The sequence below is a fragment of the Vombatus ursinus genome, unplaced genomic scaffold (genome assembly GCF_900497805.2).
Source record: "Vombatus ursinus unplaced genomic scaffold, bare-nosed wombat genome assembly UNPS02005659.1, whole genome shotgun sequence".
In the NCBI taxonomy this organism is placed as follows: domain Eukaryota; kingdom Metazoa; phylum Chordata; class Mammalia; order Diprotodontia; family Vombatidae; genus Vombatus; species Vombatus ursinus.
The window spans coordinates 3,719,462-3,742,292 of record NW_020945437.1 but is presented as its reverse complement, the minus strand read 5'-3'; the positions used below and the strand labels follow the sequence as shown (position 1 = coordinate 3,742,292).

General features: G+C 36.4%; 1 protein-coding gene across 3 annotated transcripts in view; it reads left to right on the top strand.

The window, feature by feature from the left end:
- Positions 1 to 22,831, top strand: part of LRCH1 (leucine rich repeats and calponin homology domain containing 1) — a 242,002-nt gene that overhangs the window by 74,940 nt on the left and 144,231 nt on the right. The window lies entirely within an intron of this gene.

The following is a 22,831-nucleotide window of genomic DNA, read 5'->3' as shown; positions in this document are numbered from 1 at the left end:
TTTTCAGATTATCCCCTTGTTATTTTAAGTGCAGAGCAAAATCAGCTATAAATAGTCTAAACTGTCAAAATTAGGAAAAGGACTTTGTAGTTCACCTGCTTATGGTGGTTATTATAAATAGTATCTACAAACTTAGGTCAATTAACTTTCCTTATTTTTCCTTTGGAACATGGCTGGCTTCTCCTGAGGTTTGCAGTGAGAAGTTTTTCCAGACACTTTAATACATGATCCTTCAGTCCCCCCCCCCCCCATTCCCCAATCTGCCTCACCTGAAGTTACTCTCGGCCAAATAAATTATTTTCTTGCATTAAAAACATTGAAAGGTTGTTTTGGTCAATGCATCATACTTAATTATTTTACTTACCCGTTGTTAAGGAGCTATGAACTAGTGATTAGAACTGGAATTCAGCCATATTAAACCTGTTCTTTGGGCAGTAAGGTGGCGCAGTGGATGGAGTGCCTGGAGTAAGGAACACCTGAGTTCAAATGTGGACTCAGACACTAACTAGATGTGTGACATTGGGCAAGTCGCTTAACCCTTTTGCCTCAGTTTTCTCATCTGTAAAATTAGCTGGAGAAGGAAATGGCAAACTGCTCTAGTGTCTTTGTCAACAAATCCCAAATGGGGTCACGAAGAGTCTGAAATAACTGAATGACAGCAACAAAAATCCTGTGCTAGATACAGCCTTTTGTCTGATTCCAGGTAGATGGAGTTTTTAGGGAAAGATTTGTAAAAAAGTGATTAATATTCAGAGGTAAGAAATACAAATAAAATCTTCCAAACAGCACCCACACAGAGTGAAGTCAAAGGGTTAGGAAGAAGAAATATAGAACACACTGAAAATTGAGCGATGAAGTTACTGTTAGAAAAATGCATCATTAAATGACATTTTAAAGATCTTAGTAAAGCCAAATCTCTAGTAGAAAATATCATTTCCTAAATTCATCCGGAAGTTGAATTTGTATCTTATTTTGGGCCTCACATTTTTCCTTTCTCTTGACTAATGGAATCTAGGGTGTTAAAACTGGAAGGGATTTATGAGCTCATGTAGAGTCATTCATAGTTCAGCCCCTTCTGTGCAGTAAGTCTTTGTGGGCAGAAAGACCCCTTGCCAAAGATTTCCTTGGCCTTCCTTCCTGTTTCACTGTTAAAGGTGACTCTTGCTGCCAGTCTAGCAGAGAGGTCTTGCTTCTTGCTGCCAACATTGCTGCCCAGTTATTTGTTGTTTCTTCTCAATTCAGCAATATTTATTTCAGCAAATATTAAGTGCCTACTCCAGTGTAAGGGATTGTAATAAGTGCTGGGGAAAAGAGTAAATCAAATATAATACCTGACCACTAGAAACTTAAAATTTAAGAGATTGTTGTTTGTCAGGAACCCACTCAAGATAAATAAGCAATGCTTAGTGTCAAATCTTGAGGGGCAAACTTTTCCTTGCTAAAATCTGGCGATAGCTCAGAAAATCCTTTTTCATTTGTGTTATTATAAATCAGGAAGACATTTCAGTGTAATGAAGTCATAGACTTTTGGAATTCTGATTTCAGATGATTGTTGTATCTATCTCCTCATCACTTGATATAGTGAGGGAGTGATTCTGTTTACAGCAATCTTTGGGGAAATTTTCCATGTTGCTGAATTTATCTCATTATTGGTCCAAGTTGTGATTTAAAATTTTGTTTTGAGATTTTAAAATTATTCTTCTGTATTTAAATGAGGTATGACATAAATATAAAGATTTTAGCTTAGATTTGACTTTAGCATTTAACTTTTTTCTGTTTCCTCATTGACTGGTTGATAACCAACCTAGTGATTGGTTAAATATTGTTAGCTAAAGAACCTGGAATATATCCTCAAATTTTCACTATGTCATAGAGTAATAAAGGTATTTGTGCACCAAAGTTATGTGGTTATTTTAAAAATATTCCTAAGTTCATTTCTTTTTTATAATACATGTTTTTAAAGTGTTGTTTATAATTTAGAATATGTCCAGCCATGACATTTTGTGTAGAGGATCTTCCTTAACAAATAATTATTTTGTTAATGGTTTAACAAAACAATTTCCTAGGAAACTTTGTTCTTTGAAAGTAATTGAAGGGAAAAAGCCATTGGTAGTTGTAAAATCAAGGTTGATCTCTTTGCCCTCTCCTTCTATGACTAGTTCTCCCCTTATCTCCATCAGCCCTATTTCCCTATTTCCCATCAGTCCTAGTATTTCTGGTAACATATCAATCCTCAATTAAATACCTTAGGTTCAGGGAATCAATGAAAAAAATGTTAAGAAAGGCAACCTAACATTTCCAGAGTTCAAACCATATTACAAAGTGGTATAAAGTAGTGGATCAATGGGATGGATTAGATAACAATACACGGTAGTATATGACCATAGTAATCTAGTGTTTGATAAAGCCAAAGATCCAAGCTTTTGGGGTAAAAGCTCAACTTGACTAAAATTGCAGGGAAAATTGGAGAGCAGTTTGGCAGAAACCTAAGCATAGACTTCACTGTATACTAAGATAAAGTCAAAGTGGATAAATGATTTAGACATAAAGGGTGATATAAGTAAATTAGAGGAGAATAGAAAAATTTACCTGTCAGATCTATGGATAAAGGAAGAATTTGTGACTGAACAAGAGATAGAGAGGATTATAGGAAGTAAAATAGATAATTTGGTTACATGAAATTAAAAAAGCTTTTGCACAAACACAACTAATGCAGCCAAAATTAGAAGGGAAACAGGAGACTGGGGGAAAATTTACAGAAAAAAATTATCTGATAAAGCCTTTATTTTTCAAATATATAGGGAACAGAATCAAATTTATAAAAATAAGAGCCATTCCCCATTTGATAAATGGTCAAATGAAATAAGCAAGCAGTGTTCAGGAGAAGAAATCAAAGCTATCAAAATAGTCACATAAAAAATGCTCTAAATCACTACTGATTAGAGAAATACAAATTAAAACAATTCTGAGATACCACGTCACACCTATCAGGTTGACTAATACAGCAGAAAAGGAAAATGGCAAATGCTGGAGGGAAACTGGAAAAATTGGGACACAATATACTGTTGCTGGCATTGTTAACTAGTTCAGCCACTCTGGAGAATAATTTGGAACTATGCCCAAAAGGCTATAAAAACTTTGCATACCCTTTGACCCGCTAATACCATTACTTGGTCTATATTCCAAAGAGATCAAAGAAAAGGGAAATGGACTTATTTGTGCAAAAATATTTTATAGCAGTTCTTTTTGTGGTGGCAAAGAATTGGAAATCGAGGGGATGTCCATCAGTTGGGGAATGGCTGAACAAGTTGTGGTATATGATTGTGATGGAATACTATTGTGCTATAAGCTATGACAAGCAGGATGGTTTCAGAAAAACCTGGGAAGACTTATATGAACTGATACAAAATGGAATGAGCAGAACCAGACATTGTACACAGTCAGAGCTGTATTGTAAGGATAATCAACTTCGAAAGACTTAGCTACTCTGATCAAGACAATGCTCCAAGACAGTTCAAAAGGACCTATGATGAAAAATGCTGTCCACCTCCAGAGAGAGAATTGATGAACTGTGAATGCAGATTGGAGTATGCTTTTTTTTTTTTTTACTATTTTTGTTTTTAATTTTGTTTGTGTTTTCTGTTGCAATATGGCTAATATGGAAAATATGTTTTGCATGACTTTATATGTATAATCAATATCAAATTGCTTGCCTTCTCATGGAGGGAGGGAGAGAATGTGGAACTCAAAATTTAAAAAAAAAGATTGTTAAACATTTTTACATATAATTGGGAAATATTTAAGGAAATAAAAATAATTTTTAAAAATACCTTAGGTTTAATTGGTAAATTTTAAGCAACCCTTCTGGTAATTATTTATATAAACTTTAAGCACTTAAATTATTTTTTACTCATAGGTGGTTCTGTGCTGCTTATTGGAATTGTAAACACATAAATTTGGCAGGACAGTTTGTGTGTGCTGGGAAACGGGTACACATACATCCTAGAAGAAGTTTTGGTTTCCTCGATAGGAAAAGTGGTCATGGCTAATGAATTGGAACAACACAGGGCTCTGTGTCCTGATGTAAATAGTTGTTCTCTTTAGATGAGGCTACCTGGGCACAGGACCAAATTCTAAAATAAAACTTGAAAGCAAACAGTTAAAAACGCCCTGAGCCCTATAAACCAGGTCTTGTTATGCTAAGATGCCACAAAAATAATTTATTTGCTATCAAATAAACTTAAAACAGAACTGCTATATAATAAATTACCACTCTGATTACCTCATGATGATAATATTCTCTACCCAAATTCTTGACTATTTGGCCTGTGAGAGCACAAAGGACACAGAAACAGAAATTTATGGTGGCAGTTCCGTTGAAGCTCATCCATTACATATAATGCTTCTGAAAAGGAAAGTAGAAGCGTAACTACTTGACTCAATTTTAAATTCTTCCAAGGGAGCTAGATGTTTTGTAGTGGCTAAAGAGAGGAGCAGAAGTGATCTGTCATCTTGGAAAATGCTCTGCAGTAAAAGATGCTTGTTTTTGTGTGAAAGTACAATTGAGATGAATTATCTTGGGTAGTGGGGGTTGTTTCTTAGATGATATGACTAACACATGATACAGCTGTTAGGAAATCCACAAATACAGACTCAGTATGGGGAAAACAAGACCCTGGGTGGTCTTTTGGCTTTTGGAACATTCTACGTTTCAAACTTGGACTTTTGTAAAAATTACTGTGGCATCATCTCTTTATTTCAATTAAATATTTGAAATGTGGGACATTGTAAAGAGTCTCCTCCATTTTCCCTGTTTTGTGCTGCCTTTCCATGTCCAAGTGGAGACCTACAAGGAGGTATGGTGAAAGGGTGCATAAGGCCCTCTTTAAAAACTCAGACTCTGCTTCCTTCAGTTACCTTAGGTTTTCAATATTCTCCTGTGTTTCTGGTGAAGTTCAATGGCAGGGTCATTGAGCTGCAATTTTTCTCATTCCACTCCCTGCCCCCAATTTTTAACAAAGATTATATATAACATTGTTTAAAATGGGCAAATTGGGAGCTAGATGCAGCCGTTTAGGGGTGCAGCTCTGACCTAATTAGTCTAGAATCTCCCCTGAAGATTTATTTTTTCAGGAAATCCCTTAATGAGAACAAAAGTGCACCTACCCAGCAATCTTATTTACCAGGTGGACTGAGCACTTCTTCTTTCTTTCTTTTCTTTCTTTCTTTTTTTTTTTTGTGAGGCAATTGGGATTGGGGTTAAGGGACTTGTCTAGGATCACACAGCTAGTGTCAATTGTCTTACGCTGGATTTGAACTCAGGTCCTCCTGTCTCCAGGGCTGGTGCTGTGTCCACTGCGCCACCTAGCAGCCCCTGAGTACTTTTTTCTCATGGTAAAATTGTTATTGGCCTGTGGACTTCCTTCTGCTCTCTTTTCTATTGTTCAAAACATGATATACAATGAAATACAAGAAAAAATACACAGAAGAGAGCAAAACTTCAGAATGGCTAATAGATTTGGTACTACCATGTTAAAGTAGATGGATGCTCTAAAAAAATAGGTTGTTCATGATTTTGTATCCTTTTTTCCATCCTTTGTATATGGAAATGTTCGTTTGTCAAGTTCATAATAAAAATATGACATACTACTTTGTATGTATATGTATGTATGCAGCATATATCCATACCTACAGAAGAGAGCAGCAAGGATATGATGAAGGACTTAAGTTCATGCCAAATGAATAGTAGTTGGATAAAGTGGAGGTGTTTAGTTTGGGGGAAGACAAGAAGGGGCAGGGGACACATGATGATTGTCTTTGCCTATTTGAAGGGCTTTCACCTGGAGGAAGAGTTAGACTTGTTGGACTTCAGAGGATAGAACAAGAAATAGTAGGTGAAGGTTGCAGAGAAGCAGCTTTTAGCCAGATACAAGGAAAAACTTCCTAATGAAGTGAGCAGTGGTTTTCAACATGTGATTTGTGGAGCCTTAGGGGTCCCTGAGATCCTTTCAGGGGGGTTGAAAGGTTAAGTTTCATAATAATCCTAAGACATCTCAATGTCTAATATGGTAAATGTTGATAGCTATAACACATATAAGCAAAAAGTCTGGGGAGGGGAGGCTTAACAATTTTTAAGAGTTTAAAGGGGCCCTGAGACCAAAAAGTTTGAGAACTGCTGAATTGGAAAGATCCAAAACTTGGAATCAACTCCCTCAGGAAGGATTAAATTTTCCCTAATTGGTCTCCTGGCAGAATCTAGATGGCCAATACGGGGATATGTTGTAGCTGGAAAGCTTTTTCAAGTATGTGTTGGACTAGATGGCCACTGAGGAAGAATGAGACACACATAGACAAATATAACGTAAATCAATAAATAAGTACATTAGAAAGGTACACAAAGGTTGTTAGCAACAAAGAGATCAAGAAAGGCTACATAAAGGAGGAGGCATTTGATTTGGAATTTAAAAGATGGGTAGCAATGCAATAAATAGGTAGAGGTAGGTGAGGACATTCCTATCTGTGGCCACTATTTGCCAGTTTGCCCTCTTAAGCCTCAAAACTATGTCTTGACTCCTGTCAACTCACGAGCCTACATATGATGGAAATGAAAGTAGGGGATATTCAATGCTAGGAGCCCTGGGGAGTCAGATTGCATGAGAAAAACAAGTTCTATTGTGGACATATAGGATTGTAGGATTATAGTTCTAGAGCTGGAAAGCATCTCAGGGCCCTCTGGCCCAACCCTTGTATTTTATATGTGAGAAAACTGAAGCCTAGGTTGTTTAAATGACTTACCCAGGGTCACACAGCTAATCACAGATTTAAAATTGGAACAGACCTTAGAGATCATTTGGCCCAGCCCCTCTCATTTATATTTAAGGAAATTTACTATTTAATAATTAGTTGCTTTTTTGTTTTTTTGCTTTGGCAATTGGGGTTAGATGACTAGCCCAGGGTCACACAGCTAGGAAATGTCAAGTGTCTGAGGTCAGATTTGAACTCAGGTCCTCCTAACTCCAAGGTTGGAGCTCTATCTACTATATCACCTAGTTGCCCCCATAATTAGTAGTTTCAAAGAATCATATATATCAAAGAATCATATATGTACTGGGCAAAAGAAAGTAAAACATGTGCACATATATAGAAATAGCCTGGTGTCAAAATAAGCACGAATAGGAAAATCAAGAGAGAGGATAGAATTGGGCAGGGAATAGGCTTAAGCAAAAAAAAAAAAAAAAGCAAATTACATAGGGCTGATTATAAAGTAACTAAAAGAAGAGAAAGGTTAAGACCCCAGTGGATTGGGTCTGGACCAGGTTAAGATAGGAAGTACAAAGGATCAGAATCACAGGATTCTAATGTTGACCTCATTCCGTTTCTTTTCCCACCTTCTCTTCATAGGAAGAAAACAGAAGAAACATTATCATAGAATATAAAGAGGAAAAACCCCACACTAATCATAATTGTGAATGCGAATGGGTTGAACTAATCTATAAAAAGATGACAGAATGGATTAGAAAGCAAAATCTAACAATATGTTATTTCTGACAAACACATTTAAAACATACAGATTCACACACAATTAGAATAAGGGGTTTGAAGAGAATTTATTATTCCTCAATTGAACCTAAAAAATGGGGGTTAGCAATCACGATCTCAGACAAAGCAGCAGTAAAAATAGATATTGTTAAATTATATGCCTTTTAAGCATGTAGATGTGTGTAAATATTAAATGATTTAAGTATCTAAGTACTTAAAGTATAAGTATTCAAGTACTTAAATGAAAACCTATTGGACAACAAAATAGAGAAATAGCAAAGCAATAATTTTGGGGAACTACGGCACACTCCTTTCATACATGCACAGATTTAACACAACGTTAAGCAAGGATAAAGTTAAAAACCTGAATTGAATTTTACAAAAGTTAGATATGATCAACTTCTGGTGGTTACCGAACGATAATTACAAGAAGTATACGTATTTCTTAGTTTTTCATATGTCACATTTGTGAAAATATATCATGTGCTGTGTCATTAAGAACAAAGTTATTGAACACATCCTTTATTGATTGCAATGCAATAAAAATTGTGGTCAATCAAGGGAATTTAAAGGATGGATGCAGATTCAGATGTAGACTAAATATAATGCTAAAGAATTCATTAGTCAAAGAGCACATCATAGGAACAATAGATAATTTATCAAGGAAAATTATAACAATGAGATAACATACCAAAACTTTTTGAATTAAGCCAAAGCAGTCCTTTTGAGAAAATAAATATTTCTAAACATATAAATCAACAAAAGAGGGAAAACAGAGATCAGTGAATTAGTTATTCAACTTTGAAAAGCTGGAAAAGCAACAGATCAACAAAACCTGAAGTGAACACAAAAATAGAAATTCTGAAAATTAAAGATTTATTTAGTTTTGTTATTAAAAACTAAAAGGTAATTGACATAATAAAAACAGAATTTTTCAAGACTAAAAAAATAGATAAACTATTGTTTACTTTTATTTTTAAAAAGAGAGAGATAAACCAAATTACTAAGATTAAAAAAAAAGAAATAACAAGTGAAGATAAAGGAAATTGTTTGAAGCTATTTTGTCTGGCTATATCCTAACTAACTGACTGACTGACTGATAGAGAAAAAAGTCATTACACCAAACTACTTCTATAAAATGATTATAGCCCCTAAAGCAGGGGAAGAAAACCATATGCCAGCATCTCTAAAGAATATTGAGGCAAAATAATTAAATAAAATATTAGCAAGATGGTTACAGCAATATATTTTTAAATTTTATTTTTAGGCAGTTGGGTTTAAGTGACTTGCCCAGGGTCACACAGCTGATAAGTGTCAAGTGTTTGGTCTGAGACCGCATTTGAACTCAGGTCCTCCTGACTTCAGGGCCGGTGCTCTATCCACTGTGACACCTAGCTGCTCTGCTTATAGCAATATTTTAAAAGATTATTCAGTATGACAAGGTTAGATTTATTTCAGGAATATTCAGCATTACGAAATCTAGAAATGGAATAGACTATATTAACAGAACAATAAAAAATCACATGGGTTTATCAGTAAATGCTTTTGATAAAATATGGAACTTATTTGAAATATATTTAAAAGTATAAGAATAAAAGGAATGTTTCTTAAAAGTGTTTCTTAAGATGCTAAATGCTATCTATTAAAAACTAAGAATAATTAGCATTACCTATAAAGAAAAAAAACACCAGAGATGTTATCAATGAGATTAGGAGTAAAGAAAGGAATTGTAACCACTCATTTAATGTATTTCAAAAATTGATAGCTATAGTAATTAGGGGAAAAAAATCAAAGGAATAAACATAGTCAAAGAGGAAACAAAATTTTTTTGCTATATAAATGTTGTGATGGTTTGCTTAGAGAATCCTAGAGATTTAATAAAAAATTCATTGAAATAACTTCAGTAAAGTTTTAGAATATAAAATAAACTAACAAAAACATCAGGATTTTCTATAAATTACTAACAAATTCTAGGAATTGATAACTGAGAGAAAATTCTGTTCAAAATAACTGCAGGGTATATAATAAAATGATGATGGTGGCAGTAGCTACTATTTATATAGCATCTACTATGTGTCAGACACTATGCTAAGCACTTTGTAAATATAATTTCATTTGATTCACACCACTCTGAGAGATAAGTACATTTATTATCTCCATTTTACAACTGAGGAAACAGGAAAAAGATGTTGAGTGATTTGTAGGTTAGACAGCTAGTGTCTGAGATTTCAACTCAGGTCTTCCTGACTCCAGACTCAGCACTGCCAAGAGGTTCTCAGGACTACATAAATCCAACTATGAAAAACTTTTTACAAAACTAAAAGAAAACAAATAATTGGAGAAGTGTCCATTTTTATGTTGGGTTATATAAGTATAATTAAAATAACAATTCAATCAAATCTAATTTTCAGATTTATTTCACTGCCAATCAAAATACTTGGTAGTTATTTTATAGTAGACAAAAAAAAAAAACCAGTCTATCTGGAAGAACAAAAGATCAAGAATCTCAAAAGAAATAAAGAAAAGAGGTAGGAATAAAAGGCACCTCGCAGTATGAGGTCTCATATATATAATATATTAATATAATTATATTACAAAGCAACTATCTTTAAAACTCTTTGCTCCTGGGTAAAAAAATTGATAAGTTGATCCATAGATTGATTAGATAAATAAAATCCAGGAATAATCAAACTTGACATCATGTTCATTAAACTGAAGGATACCAATTTTTGCTTTTTCTATTTGTATCCCTGGCACTTGGCACAGTGCCTATCACACACTAAGCACTTACTGCTTTTTTATTCATGTATTCATTCATTTTAAAAACTAACTCTACATAAGGGTGGTTTAGATTTTCTTACATAATCCCCTTTCTTTTTTTCTTTTTTGTATATTGAAATGCTTCTGTTTGTTGATGATCATTAAATTCACAATACAAAAGAAATTTTAAAAAAGAAAAATAACCAAAAGATTGACCGTCAAACATGCCTTCAAGGAGATGAGTGCATATTTAATTTTCACTTAGCTAATGATAATTTAAATGGTGAAAGTAGGCAGTGAGAGTAATTGTGGTTCATGTGTATCCATTTATCTCTCTCTGAGGAGCATATGTTGAAATAAAAATGGGTAACCCACCCTCTGAAGCAGTGATACCCACTCCAAGCCCGTTTGCATATATTATCTTCACAACATCCTCCCCCTCCAGGGATAGTCAATGGGGAAACAGAGACATGAAGTCATGAGGAGTCTTATTCACAATAGCCTGTCTTGTTTTCCTGCAGAAGTAATGAGTCCAGGATTAGATACTTGGTGTTCACATTTGCTTGTAATTTTCTGAAGTATTTGCCTTTGGGGCTGGGCATTTAGTTTAAAATGTGAATGTTATCATATTAGATTAATTTATATTGGGTTTTTTTGGTTGTTTTAAAGAGGTATTTTCTCAGTAATTTGGCTGTCTTTTAATGTTGTTTTTCATTCTCCCATGTTGAAACACTAATTATATTTAACACTACTTATAATTAACACTGCTAATAGGTAGCTAGTTGTTGTTTGCTCTTCATTCTCTAAGAGGACCATGACATCAGGAAGGTAATGTCATAATTTGCAAGTGAATTGGATTTAAGTGAGGCAAGGCTATGCAAAGTCACCAGCCTCACTCTCCTCCTGAGCTATCTGGGTCCAGTGACAAGATATAGATCAGGATGACTGGAGATGGCCCTGGTTGCAGTGGGAGACCTTGACCTCTTTAAGCAAATACTTTCCCAGGTCTCAGTTTGTTTGAGGCAATGCCCATTCAGTGATTAAGGCTACATAATAATAGTTTGAAGAGTTAAAAAAAATTGGAAAATAGTGTATAACTGGCATCATTAAAGTTATTCACAGTATACAACTTTCAGTAATTGGCCATATTGACTGTGGGTATCCTAATGGATGTATATATGTAAATTACATTTTATAGTAATATATTTTAATAGCCTACATAATACAATTTAGAACTGATCTTATGGCTGCAAATGTTGTTTCTGATATGTTTTCAGAGGCATTAGATCCTGAAGTGTTTAGGGTGCTTTTTGTTAACATTATAAATGTGCTGTCTTCAGAGTAGAAAAGCTAAATTGTTAAATCAAATTATTTTAATGTAATTAAGGAACTTGCATTTTAAAGCAGTCTTTTGATGAAGCCTTTTGTAAAATGAAAAATACTATTGTAATACAAATAAATACCTCTTAGTTTCTGTGGTTTTCTTAAAGTGGGGCAAACTAGAATTTTTTGTTTTGCTTGATTACCTCTTGGTCAATCCCTTGTTTGGTGAAAGCACCTGGGTTATTAGCATTATTGTTTTTTTGAAGCACATGGAGATCCAGAACCAATAGTGTACTGGAGGTGGCTCCTACCGTCTCTGGACCAATTGTTAAATTTTTAGTGTGAGCATTTATACCTTGGAAATCTGCAAGTGCTACAAATCAGGAATTGATTTATTGTTCTATTGATTGTCCAAACTTAAGAAAGTGATGGAGAAAATGTTCAAAACATGTCATGGGTATTTTTTTTTTTCCCAGAGAACTAGTTGTTAAACATTTACCTGCACACCTCTGCCTATAATGAAAGGAAAATAAATCCAGAAGTTCTCCAGTTGAAGGTTATTAACTAGTATATTTTAGTTTCGGTCTATTGGGGTGTGAAAAGCAGAGCACTGATCAGTATGTGTGCTGACAGACAAGCATGTGCAGGTGTTTTGCCTGGAGTAACTCGTTAAAAAATCAGTGCAAATCAAGACAATTTCTGTGGCAACAGGAATTAGCTTACAGGAAGGGACCTTGTAGATAGAATGTATTCTGGATATATTTCTGATGTTTACAGTAACTCTGCTGGAGTCTCACTTTTTGCAAGCCTTTCTTTGATATAGGTTTAGTTTGGGAATCTGCTGCTTATGACCTGACCTAGGTGGCCTTGGTCAAGTCTTCTTCCCTCACGGGGTTTGAATTTCCTTTGGAAACAAGTGAGGAAGCAGCATAGTTCACTGTCAGGAGTGCTGGATTTGGAATCAGAGGCCCTGGAAACAAATTCGAGCACTATCACTTGCTAACTTGGGCAAGACACTACCTTTCTGGGCCTTGGACCTCATTTGTAAAATGGAAAATTGAACTAAAAAAACAGCCACAGGCCATTCTAACCCTAAATCCATGATCCTTTGAGGAAAAGTTCTCTTCTGGATGTTGAATAACTCTGGACATTAAATAACTTTGCTTCAACTATTGAAATGTACTGCAGCCATTATGACTGCTTTTAAGTAGATCTAAGGAGTCTTGCTAATTCATAATGAGGGGAAAATGGAACTCACAGCTTTATTTTTCTTGGCCAGTCTGCTCATTGAAGTAAGTTTATGCTTAGAAAAATTGGGCTTTCACTTTTCTGGGTCCAGAATTGTCCTGCCACAGTAGAAAGCATTGTAGGAGAAGTTGGCAGACCTTCTTGTTAGGAGCCTGCTGTTTGCAATTGCTTATAATGCTTTGCAAAACTTGCCTTTTAGCAATTTTGGTAAAGTGGTTGTATAGTGATTGTGATGTTGCTTAGTGCTCTGAAGCATTCTGGAAATAACAACACTTTTGGAGGGAGGGAAGCCCTGTGGGGTAATAGATAGTCCTGGCACATCATCCAGAGTTAGCAATGTTGGAAGCTTTTGGAACAGTTAAAGAATGATGGCCTGTCATTTGTATGGACTATAATTGGGCAAAAAGTTTCAAAGCAAAATCTACATGATGTATCCATGGAGAGCAACTGGTGAAATACAGGGAAGAAGGTTCCTTATGAGATGAGAGGATTGATTGTGTCTTGGGGGGAGGGGTGGCTTTCCTGCCATATCTTTTCCTGGGCTTCAGGGACTTTGTTGAAGATGATGTATTTTATTACGATATGGACAGAGCACTTACTGAAAAATGAACCTAAAGTTCTTAGGGAGAAGGGGAGCCACAAATATATAGAAATGTTTGAGAGCCTTGGAAATAAATAAGTTTATCAAATTTTAACTGTGAAATGTTAATAAGGAGCAGTGTGGGATGATCTACAGATGACCCCCTTCTTCAGTCAGGTGTCTATGCTACTTTTCTTTTCATTTTTCTCTTTGGGTGCTGTTTGTTTTAAAATAATCTGGTTCCTCAAGGCAGAAACTCTTTTCACAGGGTCCATATACCCCTAGATTTCCAGGGGGTCTGTGAATTTGGATGGAGAAAAAAAATTACATCCTCATTTTCACTAATCTCTAATTGAAAGTGAGCATTTCCCTCAATTATTTTAAAACATTATTCTGAGAAGGAATTCATAGGTTTCACCAGATTGTCAAAGGGGTATATGACATAAAAAGATTAAAAACCTCTCTTTATAGGGGATATATTTAATTATTCCTTTTACCTTCCATCAGTGGCTACAACCATTTCATTATTACCCTTCTCCTGTCCCCCTCCATTTTTTTTTTATTTTTTTAGGGAAAAAAAATCACAGCTTTATTTCCATACTTTTCTTTGCTATTGCTAGGCTCTTTAGGAGTCCACAAAGTTATGTCTTACTGTAGCTTGGTGAAGTACTGTATCTGGGATCCAGCAAAGTATAGTTCACTTCCAGTTAAAAGGTGATGGCAGGGCATACTGTAGTGCATTGGGTGGTATTCATGCCAAGCTAGAATTTTGCTGTTGGCTTCTTAGGGATAAAAGTTAGTCTGCCTGAGCCAGAAAGAGAAGAAATTCTAATAAAATGAGCTTAAATGTATCTGACGATCTAGATATATTAATGAATTTATGGAACTTTTGCTACAAATAACATTATATGCTCAGATGTCTTTACAGTATTATTTCTGTAGGTAGGAATTTAGTGTAAGGTTTTATCCATTTTGATTCCATTGAAGGCAGTTTAATTAGTGAAGCATCAAAAGGAGCTTGTGATAATAAAACCTTACCTATAAAAGATGAACCCTGAGCATAGTTATAATAGAACTGTAGTATCTTGAATTTATTTATTTATTTGGGAAAATGTCAACTTTTAGGAAAACTCTAAGGGGACAGAAATAAATTTTGCACGGGTAGAAGACTTGGTAGGAAGCTCAACTTCAGGGAATGCTAGGACACCAGAGAGGTCACTGCTGTGACTATTTGCCAAAAGACCATTCTTGACACAAACCTAAATTGGGCAACATTCTCTGGAAAGGGGATCACCCCTCTGCTTCCCTTCACAGACATGATCAGGCTAGGGTCTATGGAAGGGAAGAATACTGGATTTCACCTTTCTTCTATTTTCTTGCTCAGACTGGCAGGTCAGAAATATAATCACTTTATATCTTCTGTCTTCCTTGTCTACCATTTTCAATCAGTCATCAAGGTATCAATTGCAGTAACTCCTTCTGTTTAAAGAGCTGGATGAACTCCTCCCAAGGCCTCTCTTTATAAAGGGCTCAGACTTTTCCAACTAACTTCATTTACCATCAACTAGTCTGCTTAATTTTTTGACTATGAAAATCATGCTCTCTGGCAAGCTCCCTCCACATACCCCCTTCTCCCCAGCATCCTTTTTGTGTATTGCCTTTTTCTATTTAGATTATAAGTTCTTTGAGGACAGAGACTGTCTTTTTTTTTTTCTTATTTGTATCCCCAATGCTTAGCACAGTGCCTGGCATATTTTGTTAATTGTTGACCTTGGCATTGTCTATTAAATGTGTCCTTTTGTTTCTATTTCCACAGCTACCACTTTAGTTCAGATCCTTAAGACTGCAATCCTAAACCATTATAATAGCCTTCTAAACTGCCAGCCTTGCTTCCATTCTCTTCCCTCCCCTTCTTACTGCAGTCATCTTTCATGATCCAGTTTCCCATTAAAAAAATCTTCAATTGTCTGCCATTGCCCACTGAATAAAGTCAGAGTTTCTTGCACAGGTATTCACTGTTTTTTCACAATCTGGGCCTAACTTACCTTTCCCTTCTTATGTCTCATCGGTCCTACTGCTGCAGATAGGCCAGACTGCTTTTGCCTTTTCCCAGCAAGTGCCCTCCTTAGGCTTGGAATAGCTTTCTTCCCTTTTGGTTTCCACATATCAACATCCTGCTCATCTTTTGAGATCTTGGTTATATCACCTCCTACAAGAATTCTTTTCCAATCATTCCAGCAAGAAAATGATTTCCCTTTCTTCTGAACTCCTGTGTCACTGTGTACTGCTCTCATGACCCTTAACATATGCCCCCATCCTATACGGTCTTTACCCACATATCTTACCTTCCCTATTAGATGATAGGGTCCTTACAAGCAGCTTTATCTTATAATAACTGCTATTGCCATTTATATCATATTTTAAGGTTTACAAAGTCCTTTACATGTTATCTTCCTTGAGCCTCATGATAATGATTTGAATTAGGTACTATAAATACTATTTAAAAGATTTTAAGTATGAAGAAATGAAGGCTAAGTAAGTAAAATGCCCAGCCAAATTCACAGAGCTAGTAATAAGCAGGACGCGGTATTCAAACCCAGGTTTCTCCTGACTCCAAATACAGCTGTTGTCCGTGGGCACTGCTTTTCCTTTTTGTGACCCCCACAGCTTCCAGTGAAGTCCCTGCTTGCTCATAGTAAGTAGGCACTGAAGAGAAATATTTGTTGAATAAATGAATACTTAGCTGTGTAACATTTGTTTTGTTTGATTCAAAAGATTCAAAGTATAAGTGATCTCAATCTACCAGTGAGTTTTTAGGAAAACCTGGAAAGTTAGATAATTTTGTATCATGTGAAAATTGTGCAGGGCCATCGCAGAATATTTTAATGAAATTCTGAAAACAGCCTTTTCCTTGTACAGCAGTTTGTAGTGACTGTTCTTGCTGATGCCTCAGTATCTTTAATAATATTTTACTCTGAACAGACTGGTCTCCTTTTATGGTTTACAACACATATAGTGGAGAGCCATCTCACTTTTATTTTTAGCTGAGTTCCAGGGCCAGAAAAGTAGGAGAACATACTTTATTCACCAAATAAACAGCCAGCTCTGTGTTCTTTCTCAGCCTCTCTTCCCTTCTCTGCTTCCCCCTTTTAATCAATGGGTTTACTTGAAAACCAAAAAAGGAAGTGATTATAATATCCTGACTTCCTGTTTCATTTCAAATGAGATAAACACCGGGCTGTGTTTTTCCCTGAATTTCTCTGTGTGTATTCCTTAGTATTAAAATTTGAAGACTGATTAAGTTCTTTACATGCTTCATAAACCTGCCTTGTATTTAGGCAGAAATGCTTAGATAATTGCAGTAGTGTTTTCAAACAAACAAAAAAAAGGCAATACTAATGGAAATTATTTTCTGGGAATTTGGCACCACTTTCTTGTTTTTTTTGTCCCCTTTGTTGTGACTTATCTTTTTTTTCTTATTTTTTAGCCCTTCTGCACCCATGTTATGCAAATGCTTCTTTTCTGAGTGGCTTATTATCATGATTTAAAAAAAAAAAACCATGAAAATATGTAACAGGAGCACAAGAAATACCAAGGCTCTTTAAATGCCACATAGGACTGAAATTGCAGCGTGGTACTGTGTTATTAAGCAAGGGCCCTCAGCTGTGTTTCCTGTGCGAACCCTCTCCCACACACCCCACTCCTTCCCCTCCACAACTGCCCTCGTATTTTAAGGAGGGCTGGGCTCAATTTAGCAGGAACCAAAGCTGAGCTGGGGTCCAACATACACTTGTTTGCTTTTACTTCTGGTAGTAGATGTGTGAACCTGAGGACAGGAACCTGAAAGAGGAGACTGGAAAGAGGTGGGAAGGATTGGGAAAAAAGGGATATAATTTATGGCCTTGCTTTCCTACCACACCTTGCCCTGAAGAAATTGTTTGGTTAGTAGCTATGGGATCCTGGCTAAATTTTTGGCACATAAGTTCACTGTTTAATTCAGTTTTCAAGTTTTTGGTCTTGTACCCCTAGGTGCTCTTTGAAAATGAATTATGGAAGCTAAATGCAGAGCCTTAGCCAGCGCGGGATAAAAGAGGCTACACCTAGAGGGTCCATAAGTATCTGTCCTCCATGCTGCCCCCTCCCCACATTGGAATTTTTCCCAGGGATGGTATGAGCCACTTTTGGCTCTAGTCAAATGGAAAGTTGTGTGGTTTAACTGTTTAACAGCCTAGAGGCATTAATAATCTGGCAGCAGAGGAATTGATGAGGGACTGTTGATGAGAATGCTGCAAGTGTCATGTGACTGTTTTGTTTCAGAGTTTCTCAGGTTTGAAAATGGGTATTCCTAAAAGTGGTCTCAATCTACTTCAAAAGATTATCTACAGTGTGGTATTTGCAGAGACCTTCGTGATCCTTTTAAAAGCACTGCAAGGGCTGGCATATTGTGATTTAGCAAGAATAAAGTCTTTCAGAGAACATATTCTGAACTCAAAGCGCACTATAGCCTGGTTTCAACCTGCTTCTTAGATCTACTGTGGGAGGAGAATCCAAAGTTTCTTTTGATCTTCCTGTTCTCATGTTTCATGTTTATATGAAAGCTACATGGGAATTTGTGATACTTCACTCACCTCTGTTAGTGTCAGCTTTGTTTCTGTTACCCAGATCCATAGATTCCATGGCATCCTAAGCAGCTGACTTACACATCCAGTCTGTTGTCACAGATGTTGTTTTTACCTTCACAGCATCTCCTCTAGAGATCCCCTTTTCTGCAATCATGTAGCTATTGCCCTGGTACAGGCGTTCATCACCTCTTACCTGGACTGTTACAGTAGCCTTCTAATTAGTCTTCCTGCTTCACTTTTCTCCTCTTCCCTCCTTCCCCTGTGCCAATTCCATCCTCTCCACTCCCAAAGAAATCTTGCTACAACCACAGGTCTGACCATGTCACCCCCTTACTCAGTAACCTTCAGTGCCTCTCTGTTACCTCCACATTTAAACCTAAAATCCTCTTTGTCTTTAAAGCCCTTCACTCCTTTCCACCATTCCAATCTTCTGATGCAGGGCCACTGGCTTGCTTGCTGTTCCTCCATCCAACAGGAGTTTTCAAGGAGGAGGGTAGAGTCATGGAGGGAGTAGTCACAAGTAAAACAATCTTCAACTTTCAGAGAGGTGGGTGGGAGAGTAAAGTGAGGAGTAAAAGGAAATCTCCCACTCCGTGCATTTGTACTGGCTGTTTCCTCCTTTCTCCTCCCCATGCCTGGAATACTGTCTCTCCTCTGACTCCTAGCTTCTCCTGCTTCCTTCAAGACTCAGGTCCCACCTCTTTGAGGAGGCCTTTCCTAGTCTCCTACCTAACTTCCACTGACATTTTATATGTCTTATATGTGTGTAGTTATTTGCATGCGGTTTCTCCACTTAGACCATGTGCTCCTTAAGAGTAAGGACTTTATTTTTGCCTCTCTTTGTATTCCTAGTACTTAGCATAGTGCCAACACATAAAAAACACTTAAAATACTTGACTGACCAGCTGTTTCAGTGGGCCAGATATTTGAGCTTAAAACTCCATGTTCCTGTAGCAGTTCTGCTAGACTTTTGTGGGAATGGGGGATTTGATGATAGCAAAGAATAATTGTTTCTCTTGTTTAAGAGTTTGTTATAATGAAATTGCACTCAGAAAACTGTTAGTGCATCTATGGGGAGGGTAAAGCTGAAGGGATTTTTTAGTTCGTCTAGTTTAGGTCCTCCAAATTAAAAATCAGGAAACTGAGGTCCAGAAAGGTGGTTTGACACCTAAGTCATGTAGCTAACTAGCAGCTAGTAAACCTAAGACTATGATTCCTCATTCTCAGTTTGGTTTTCTTTCTGTTACACCAAGAAAGGGTAAATTTTGCACCTCCTTGTACTATTTTAGATTTTTTCCCACTTATTTTTTTTCTAGCATGATAGTGGGGGTGGTATTAAAGAATTTAATTCATAAAAAGAAAGTGATCCAGAAAAAACACAGTAAAAAATTTAACAAGAGGAGTAATAATATTCATCACATATTTACAAAACTCTAGATGGAGTATATTAAGTATCTGTAAAGGCGCTCTTTGGGGATATTAGGCTTTTTCTTTTTTTGCATTTCTGTCTTGAAGGCTGAAATGTGTTTCAGAGCACATGGGCCACTGAAAGAGTCCCAAATTGGAATCATTTATCCTCTTTTCTCTCAACTCTTTTTTAGATCTGCAGTAAAGATTTGAGGTTTTCTGTAAACTTTCAACTGTAAGGTATTTTGGAAGACCATAATTTTGTTTGTTCTCTACTGTGTGCATGTGGTTTCTTAAAAACATGAATGTGATTATTTTCTGCATCCTTTCCATGCCAAACATTTGCCCTCAAACTGTAGACTCTACAAGTGGGTTCTCATGTATACTTGGCAAACGATTTTCTTTGGGATTGTGTTGAGACCAATCATCTTCATTATGAGTCTTTGAAGCACCAGGCTTGTAGTTGGACCATTAGTTTCCTAGGTAACCATCCTACTTTATCCTTGGGTGTGCCAAAGGGGCCTGAGAACCAAACCATTCTACCACCCAGATGTTTGGAAACCAGGCATGCCTTTTAAAGAGCATGTAAAAATGCTTCTGGCCTTTTTGCACAGCTTGAGACACCCCTGAACCTTGACTCTTTTTTTGCTTTAAATAATATTTTATTTTTTCCCACAATTACATATCAAGAAGAATTTTAGCATTCATTTTTACAAGATTTTGAGTTGCAAATTTTTCTCCCTCCCTCCCCTTCCCTCCCCTCTTCTGAAAATGTGCTATCACATAAAACATTTCCATATTCGTCACAGTTGTGGAAGAAGAAACACATTAGGGGCAGCTAGGTGGCAAAATGGATAGAGCATCGGCCCTGAAGTCAGGAGGACCTGAGTTCAAATGCAGCCTCAGACCAAACTCTTACTAACTGTGTGACCCTGGGCAAGTCACTTAACCCCAATTGCCTAAAAAAAAAAAAGTCAAAAGGAAAAAAAAAATACCAGAAAGAAAAAAATAAGCAGAAAAAATGCTTTGATCTATATTCAGAGTCCATCAGTTCTTTTTCTGGATGTGGATAGCATTTTCCTTCATGAGTCCTTTGTGCTTGTCTTGGATCATTATGTTGCTGACAAGAGCTGAGTCATTCATAGTTGATCATCACACGATGTTGCTGATACTGTATGTAGTGTTTTCCTGTGAACCTTAACTCTTAAATAAAACAATTTATTCAGCCCTTACGCTTGTGATAGTCCTGATGCTTGAAGAATGGTATTTATGAGAACATTTACTATTAAAATACAACTCTTAACTCTGTGGCAGTTCAGTCATTTCTAAAAGGAAAGGAGGTTGGTTACAAAGTCCTGATGACTTGTGTACCCATGAGTAGTACAGATGATATTGATGTCAGCACCCAGCCAGCCTGACCTGAAAAAATATAAATGGTGAAGCCTAGATAACTTTTTTCCAGAGTAGTTTTTATAAAAGTATGGTCTCCAATTTAATTTGTAATTAACATGCAAACTATACTTCAGATTTCCAGCAAGCTTTTGATTAAGAATTGTTTGTGAAGTGATTAGTAGTAAGGAATCCATCACATTGTGCAATTTTATAGCCGCTGAGGTTTTATCATATGGAAAAGACTCTAAAAAGTTTTAAATATCTGAAATGTTGCTCTTATCACAGACTCTTTATGATGCTTTTATTCAAAGCTGTGGCTTTTACTTTGGAAACATAAACAACAATTATTTGCTTTTTTATGAGGTCGGTAATAAGTAAATGGCGTGATCATGATAAAAGGGGACAAGGGAACATTTAAAGAAATGTAGTGCTTATTTTTAAACATCCTACCAGAAATCATGCTATTGGGGGTAATAATGAATCACTTTATCATTAGATTAAAGGTCTAGAGCCAGAAGGGACCTTAGAAATTATCTGGCACAGCCCCCTCATTTTACAAATCGTGACACTGAGGTCCAAACTGCTTAAGTGATCTGCCCTGTGTTATCCAGGTGGCAGAGCCAGAATTCATACTTGGGTTCTTATGATTTCAAATCTAGTGCTCTTTCCACTGTGTCATGTTGTTTCTAACATAATAAATCCTGTTTATCAAAATGACAAATTTCTAGGAAGCTTTAAATAAAAACGATTTTTAATCTAATTTGTGAGCTTTCAAAATTATTTCCTTGCTAGGATGCATGGTGGCCTAACATGTTAGAGTTGTTAGGGAATTAGGAGTCATCTAGTCTAACTTTAAGGAGTAGCAGAGTAGCAGTGTAGAAAGAGTTCTAGAATGGTGGTGGGGGAGACATGGGTTCAGATCTTCCCCCTGAATTTCCTTCTAATGCTTGAGAACCACCTTGTAGGGTCCGTAGTTCAGAGACCTGTCTGCCAAGTTGAGTGTCTGCTCACGGCTTTGACTTTAGATTAGCTAAATCATTCATTGTATTTCTGGGTGCTCCTCAACCAGAGGAGATGGTTCAGTGAGAAGGTGAATATTATCTGAGGTTCTGGAACATTTTCTAAAGTTTCCCCACCCTGGACTGCTGCTGTATTTGAAATACCAGTGAGAGATTGTTATGGGAGGAGGAAATACAGACAGTTCATCCTCTCTTACTTACTCTGGGCAAGAGAATAGATTATAGAAGCTGGTCATTTGACAGCATCTAACAGCTGGTGTGGGGTTGTTTTCTTTCTTTTCCGAGAACTTAGAAATGAAAACTAAGATAAGTAGTAAGTACATTGTACTCGTCTTCATATTTTTTTGATGCCTTTTTGTAGTTCCTTGACAATGAGCTTTCAGGCTAGAGCATCAAACTTACAGATTGGGTCTGTTACTTTCCTTTTCTGAAGTTAAGTTTAAAACAAACAAAAATATAGAGAGAAGACATTTCAAAAAATGAACTTGTCTCTGAATTTTACTCTTTTACCACCTCTTTCTTGAATATTTCCTTGCTCTGCCCCACCAGAAATACTCCTCCCCTAATTTTTCCTGAAGTGCTTAACTCTCTCCTTTGTCTCCTCACACTAGACCTTACATTTACTTACCAGCTTTGTACTCTGTCCCCCCTAGTTAGGGACTATGTCTTTTTTGTACCCTCACATTGCCTTTCATTTTGTAGATGCTAATTAAATGCTTGTGGAAGGGATGAAAGAACTGAATGATTTATGTTCCTCCATTCCAACTACTTTTTTGGATTACCCAATGGGACATTCTTTGTTAAGAAAAATCTAAAAATCATTAGATAATGACAGACTCTTTGTGAACTTTTTCCCACTGTGTGGGACTTGCCATTGGCATCATTATCACAAAAACGTCTTTCTTATCAATATTGCCCTTACTGAATGCGAACTTTAAACA